We start from the raw sequence: 7,500 nt of genomic DNA on the forward strand, positions 1-7,500 counted from the left end.
TTTGTGAGGAAGAACCAGTGCTTCTGTTCCTAGAAACAGTATCACATCAGTGTTAGAATCGTAGAGGTGTTAAATGGAGATATTTAAAAGAGGTAGAGTAAAGGAGGGATAACAGAAATTAAGTGATGATTTTTTATTTCATTTTTTCTCTTTATAGAAAACATGAGTCTCCAGTCATTAAGGAATATTGAGTGAATCTGGTCCAAAGGGGTGTCTTCTCCATCAGTGGTCATTGTTTGTCTGTCTTCTTCTTCTTATTCTTATTCTTCTTCTTCTTCCTCTTCTTCCTCTTCGTCTTCTTCTTCTTCTTCTTCTTCTTCTACTTCTTCTTCTACTTCTTATTCTTCTTCTACTTCTTATTATACTTCTTCTTCTTCTTCTTCTTCTACTTCTTCTTCTTCTTCTACTTCTTATTCTTCTTCTACTTCTTATTCTACTTCTTCTATTTATTCTTCTTCTACTTCTACTTCTTCTTCTTCTTCTTCTTCTGCTTTTATTTCTTCTTCGTTTTTTTCTTCTTCCTTTTCCTCTTCTTCCTTTTCTTCTTCTTCCTTTTCTTCTTCCTTTTCTTCTTCTTCTTCCTTTTCTTCTTCTTCCTTTTCTTCTTCTTCTTCCTTTTCTTCTTCTTCTTCCTTTTCTTCTTCTTCTTCCTTTTCTTCTTCTTCTTCCTTTTCTTCTTCTTCTTCCTTTTCTTCTTCTTCGTTTTCTTCTTCTTCCTTTTCCTCTTCCTTTTCTTCTTCTTCCTTTTCTTCTTCTTCTTCCTCTTCTTTCTCTTCATCCTCTTCTCGCTCTTCTTCCTTTTCTTCTTCTTCGTTTTCTTCTTCTTCCTTTTCCTCTTCCTTTTCTTCTTCTTCCTTTTCTTCTTCTTCTTCCTCTTCTTTCTCTTCATCCTCTTCTCGCTCTTCTTCCTGTTCTCCTCCTTCTTCTTCTTCTTCTTCTTCTTCTTCTTCTTCTTCTTCTTCTTCTTCATTTTCTTCTTCTTTCTTCCAGTGTAGGCTCCAATGTCTGCCAATGATATTCTTTATCTTTTACATCTCCTCCTCCTCCTCCTCCTTCTAAAATGTCGGTTTCACCAGCAGATTCCTCCATCTGTTTCCATCATGGAGGTCTCCCTCCTCCTCTTCTTCTTTCTGCTCTTCTTCTTTCTCCTCTTCCTCCTCCTTCCTCTTCCTCCTCCTCCTTATCCTCTTTTCCTTCCTCCTTTTCCTCCTCCTCTTTCCCTTCTCCTCCTTCTCCTTCTCCGTGAGACATTCTGTGTTTGGTGAGACCTTTCTCCCGAGGGCGAGGCCTCTTCTTCAACAGTCTCTTTCCATCTCCCGGTTTTCCAACGGTTATCGGCCCTCGGGGTCGACAGCCATATTTTATTTTATTTTTTATTTATTTTTATTTTTTTTGGGGGGGAAGTGGAGGTTCGACCAGTCTTCGGAATAAAAAGAAGAAGAAGAAGAAAAAGAAGAAGAAGAAGAAGAAGAAGAAGAAGAAGAAGAGTTGGTACACTTGAATAATGTATTTTTTTTTTTTTTTTTTACCTTTTCGTCTTGCACCGTCTTTTTCGTCTTTTCGTTGTATAGTAATAGGTAGGGTAACAACGTTTTTCATTGGTCCATTTTATTTCACGCCTTAGGTCTGCCTACATAAACAAAATACTGGGGTCGTGGTCATGGTCTATGGCGTAGAATTAAATGTAAAAAAAAAAAAAATAAAAAAAAAAAAAAAAAAAAAAAATAATAATAATAATAATAATAATGATAATAATAATAATAATAATAATAATAATAATAATAATAATAATAATAATAATAATAATAATAATAATAATAATAATAATAATAATAATAATAATAATAATAATCCTGCTCTGGGACTTACTCGACCGGCATTCGCTCCGCAACCTTTTCCTACCTTCCATTCCTTCCATATGACATGGCCACCTCACTGGATTTGCCCCTGTGTCGCTGATGGTTATGTAATCGCCTTAAAAACTCAGAGATAACGTTATTTTGTTTCGGCATCCAAGAGACAGATATCTGAGCCTTAAACTCGGTGAGGTTTTCCTACGTTGACTGTAATCGCCTCGGTGGAAGAAAGAATAAAGAATACGAGTCCAAAGGGCAAGAAGATGCCCCTCGTGCTTTGTTTTATCCAGATGATTAGGTCCAGGTCGATAACTGTTCTTGGAATAAATAGAATAATCTGGCGCGCATCAGGGGAGTTGGGGGAATGATATTTTGACGCAGCCTGAAGGCATTTCTCTCCGTCTTCTCTTTTTTCTGCATGAGGGGGCTGAGAGGAGGGGTCGGCGATTAAATGAAGCGGCCTTGCTGTGGTTGTGTCGTGTCTTGTTGCAATGCTTCTGACCCAGGGCAGTGGGCGGGATAGAGGGGTGACCCGTCATCCATGAGGAGCTAAGATGAGAGGGAGGAAAGGGTGGTGGAAGGGAGTGGAATGGGTGGAAGTAGGTATATGCCTTTTGACTTTAGCTATTGCATTGGTAAGGGGGAAAAAACCCTCATTATATATATATATATATATATATATATATATACATAGATACAAAGACGATTCCAATCGTCTTCGGCTCAAACCTTCAGGCTGCCGCATTCTACCCCCAACCCCCTCCTCCTCCACCACCGGCTTTATCTGACTGGACAGAGCTGGTAGCTGGTAGCCTCTCCTACCGGCCCCGTAACGCCAGCCGCCGCTCCTGTTGCCGGTTACATAACAGACGGTCTCTTGCCGGCACCTCCACGACGCTTCATTCCAACACCGCCGGCCTATTCGACCAGCCACGCTTTGTGTTCTTATCACTTTGAACTTGTGCACGGGTGATGCCGTCTTCTGCCGGTCTTTTAACCCTTCCGGCATCCTTCCCTTTGCGTGAAATGGTTCTGTGACCGGCTTCGGTTGTCACTCCGGCTGGTCCTCCCCTCAACGCTTGTTGAGCGCGCCCCTACTGCTGCCGGTCCTCTAACGCCGCGGCCGGCGGTGCCGCGCCTATTGATTGTGTGACCTCGGTGACCTGGAAAAGCTTCTTCGGTTTCCCGGGCGGGATCCTCCAGTGCACAAGACCACCACCGCTGCGGCGGTCTCAGCGCGGTCTCGGCGCGGTCTCACCCTGGACTACGAGGCGTTGTCTCACCCTGGTCTCGTTCTGGTCTCGGCGCGGTTTCGTCCTGGTCTCAAGAGGACCTCTTACCTCGGCCTCAACATGCTTTTACCCTGAGCCTGGCGAGGTCTTACCCTAATCTCGAAAGGGTCTCACTCTGGTTTCAACGGGGTCTCAACGGGGTCTAACTCTGGTCTCAACAGGGTCTAACTCTGGTCTCAGTGGCGTCTCAACGGCGTCTTTCTCCGACGAAACCCTTCCTATTGCTCAGTCGCATTCTGGCCTTAACTTTGGTCCTCTAAGTCTCCAATGATCGAGGAGGGGGAGGTGGGGTGGATGGGGGGAGGGGGATATTGGGGGGGGGATGGCAGTCTGCTAAGGTCTTTCCAGAAGGGGTTCGGGGTGTCAAAAGCATTGTTGGTTTTATACGGTGCTCATGTGATTTGTCACTGGGAGGATTTTTGTTTATTTATTTATTTATATATCAATCTATTTATCTATACATCTATTTATATATGTTTATTTATTTATCTACTTAGCTGTTTACCTATTCAGTTTAATATTTATTTGTTTCTCTATTTATGTACTTAATTATTTATTTATGAACTTGTACATTTATTTAAACAGTTATTTATGTATTTATCAATTCCTTTATCCATCTATGTATTCACCTATCTAAATAGTTATTCTTATGTTTAATTATTTGTTTATGTATTATCTATTCAACCAGAATGAAGTCTATGAATGATGAGGTTCATCAAGACAGATTTTTGGAATTTTGAGTCCTTCGGAGGTTCTTTGTATTTAGTCCTTTTTTTGGGGGACAATTGGCTCGAAAGCATTAAGGAATGTTGCCGGATAAGAAGGGGTTCAGTGCGGATGGTATAAGAAAGGCTGCCGGATTAAAGACATATGTTTCGAAATTTACCAAAGAATTAGATAGGTATTGTCCCGAAGGTGAGGCGCCTACGCCAGGAGGCACTGAATGGCTGCGACCGAAGCCGTATCACATTTGCTCTTTGATGTGCTTTGGGGACTGTTGGGGCAGGTCACAAACCGTCTCCTCTGGGAATCGTTGAGAAATGCAGGATTCGAACCCACAATTAAACAGATGCGAGACCAACTCCAAGTTTATTACCGAATGAGAGAGGCTTAGTTCAGAAGCTAAGAAAAAGGCTCACGGAAGAAGAGGAGGAGGGAAGAAGGGAAGGACGGAAGAAGAGGATGAGGGAAGAAGGGGAAGAACGGAGGGAGGGAAGTAGGGAAGGAAGGAAATAGGGAAGAACAGAAGGAAGGAAGGAGGTGGGGATGGAAGGAGGGAAGGAAGGAAGGAAGGCCACGAAAGGAACACCAGGCAGTCGAATGAAGCCGGTGGATCCTCCGGGAGGAGACACAGAGATGACTTCGGGGAAAACACCCCGTGCCCTCGACAGAATAAAGTGCCTTAAGTGGTTCGAGTGTTGAGGGTGAGGGATGGAGGAGGAGGTGCCGAGGCACCTGTCAAGGTGGCGAGTGCCAGCGCCGTTTATTTTAGCCAGGCGGAAATGGTCTTCACCGGTGTTGCCAGATGGGGTGGTCTCCTGTTTTCACATGGAGCTTGTTGTTGTTGTTGTTGTTGTTCTTCTTCTTCTTCTTCTTCTTCTTCTTCTTTTTCTTCACTTCTTCCTCCTCCTCCTCCTCCTCCTCTGATTGTTCTTGTTTGTTTTTTCTTGTTTTTATTCTTGTTCTTTTTCGCTTTTTATTTCTTCTTTTGTTTGTTCTTGTTCTTCCTTGTCTTGTTGTTGGTGTTCTTCTTCTTCTTCTTCTTCTTCTTCTTCTTGTCTTCTTGTTCTTATACTTGTTTTTGTTCTTATTCTTGTTTTAGTTTTTGTTCTTGTTCTTGCATTGTTGTTCTACTTGTTGTTGTTCTTGTTCTTCCTCCTCTTATCCTTCTTCTTCTTATTCTTATTCAATTCTTATTCTTATTCTTATTCTCATTCTCATTCTTGTTTCTGTTCTTCCTCTCCTGTGTCGTCGATATCCTCGTCTTGCTAAGATGACTGATGATGATGGTTCTCTTGTTCTTGTTCTTGATCAAGAACCTCCACCAGGTTGGCCTGAACAGGCAGTGCGTGTGGACGTGATGCGGTGAAAGCGGCATTTATCATTTCAAGGACAATAACCAGCGCTTCTATCCTTGACAACATCACACGGAAGAGGTGGTGAAGGAGAGACTGAAGGAGGGAGAGAGCGACGAAAACAAATGAGAATAGAAGATACATTCTCCAGTTATGAACAAATGATGCGTAACCGTGGTCCGTATGGGCTGTCACGCCAAGTACCTGAATTATTGAACGGATGCAGGTGTCAGCATCACAAGGTGAGGGACCTACGCCAGGAGGCGCTGATTAGCTGCGGCCGAAGCCTTCACCTTTGCCCTGTCATAGGCTTTGGGGACTGTTGGAGGGCAAGTAATTAACTATCACTGCTGGGGATCGGAGAGAGGTGCGGGATTCGAACTTAGCGAATACGAAACCAGCACCAGTAGACAGCATTACAGGCGTCCGCGTTACAGGCGACAGCATAGCGGCATCGCCAATGCAAGGGCGGTCTGTCCGCGGTTCTCGATAGTGTTCCGCACGCGGCGGCTGCGGTTGCGGCTGAGGCACTCCCGCCGAAGGACTTCCTGGTGTACCTCTCCAGACTCCTGTAGGAGGGTCGGCGAGACGCCCCGATGGCCTACTTGTGGCGCCGCTGACTGCTCTCCCCCTCCCACGGGGAGAAAGGGAGAGAAAAAGGGAGGGACGAGGGGAGGGAGTGTAGGAGGGGATGGAAAAAGGGAGGGAGGCACGGGTGAGCCGGGTAAAGCTGGTCTGGTGGAGAGGAGAGAAGAGAAGGGAAGAGGAGAGGAGAGGAGGGGGGAGCAGAGGAGAGGAGAGGAAGGGAGAGGAGGGGGAGGGAAGATGAGAGAAGAAGAGAAGAGGGGAGAGGAGAGGAGAGGAGAGAAGAGGAGAGGAGGGGAGGGAAGATGAGAGAAGAAGAGAGGAGGGGAGAGGAGATAAGGGGACGGAAGGTGAGAGAAGAAGAGAGGAGGGGAGAGGAGAGGAGAGGAAAGGAGAGGAGAGGAGGGGGAGCAGAGGAGAGGAGAGAAGAGGAGAGGAGAGGAGAGGAGAGGAGAGGAGGGGGAGCAGAGAAGAGAATGGGAGAGGAGAGGAGAGGAGAAGAGAGAAAGGGAGGGTAGAGGAGGAGAGAAAAGAGGAGAGGAGGGGAGCGGAGAAGAGAGGAGGGGAAGGGAGAGGAAGTGAGAGAAGAAGAGAGGAGGGGAGGGGAGGGGAGGGGAGTTGAGAGGAGGAGAGAGAAGAAGAGAGGAGAGGAGGGGCGAGCAGAGGAGAGGAGGGGAGAGGAGAGGAGAAGAGAGGAGGGGAGAGGAGAGGAGAGGAGAGGTTGCCAAGAGACCGGGGCTCGGCTGGCTGTGTATACGGGAAGGCTGTAGGGCTTTCCTGGAGGTGTTCTTGGCCTATATACTTTGTGATGGTGCCACCTTCCTTTCACGTGTCCCTCAACTACGAGGCTGTCTTGCTCTTCTTCCTTGACGTACTCCCGCCGTAGGAGGAGGAGGAGGAGGACGAGGACGAGGAAGAGAAGAGACCACTTTCCGAACTGAATCGACAAACATTCACTAACACCCCCTAGTCTTTGTTGTGTGGCCCCACATGGAAGAGTCTGTGATCATGGAGGTGGGCCCTTGGACCACAGGTTGAGGGCCACGGCAGACCAGGTCGAGAGTGGAGACCGGAGGAACGCGGGTGAGCGGTCGATAGTGGCTGACTCTGCGTGAGTGAGTGGGTGAGTGAGTGAGTGAGTGAGTGGGTGAGTGAGTGAGTGAGTGAGTGAGTGAGTGAGTGAGTGAGTGGAAGAGTGAGTGAGTGAGTGAGTGAGTGAATGAGTCAGGGTAGAGGAGACCTGAGTATTCATCGCCTTATGATCAGTTCGCTGGTCTGTCGTCGTGTGATGAGAGGCAAGGGCGTACGCCATACGCACAGGCGCGTGCGCGCGCACACTTACGTGCCCCACCCACACCTATGTGTACATTAGATTGCGCGTAAACGCACTCGCGCACACACACACTCGCATACACACACACACACACGCACACACGCACACACACACACACACACACACACACACACACACACACACACACACACACACGCACACACACACACGCACGCACGCACACACACACACACACACACACACACACACACACACACACACACACACACACACACACACACACACACACACACACACACACACACACATAATGCGATAGCGCGGTTGGTAGAGTTCCCGGCTGCTACTACGGAGGTCCGGGTTTGAATCCCGCCCAGGGCTAAAATAATTTCAGTATC

At 46.7% G+C, this 7,500-nt stretch overlaps 1 protein-coding gene across 6 annotated transcripts in view; it reads left to right on the forward strand.

The window, feature by feature from the left end:
- The window catches only part of RhoGAP100F (Rho GTPase activating protein at 100F), a 389,478-nt gene that overhangs the window by 81,040 nt on the left and 300,938 nt on the right, over positions 1–7,500 (forward strand). The window lies entirely within an intron of this gene.

Source organism: Oratosquilla oratoria, chromosome 14 (genome assembly GCF_046742065.1).
Source record: "Oratosquilla oratoria isolate Oo_2021 chromosome 14, ASM4674206v1, whole genome shotgun sequence".
NCBI lineage: Eukaryota > Metazoa > Arthropoda > Malacostraca > Stomatopoda > Squillidae > Oratosquilla > Oratosquilla oratoria.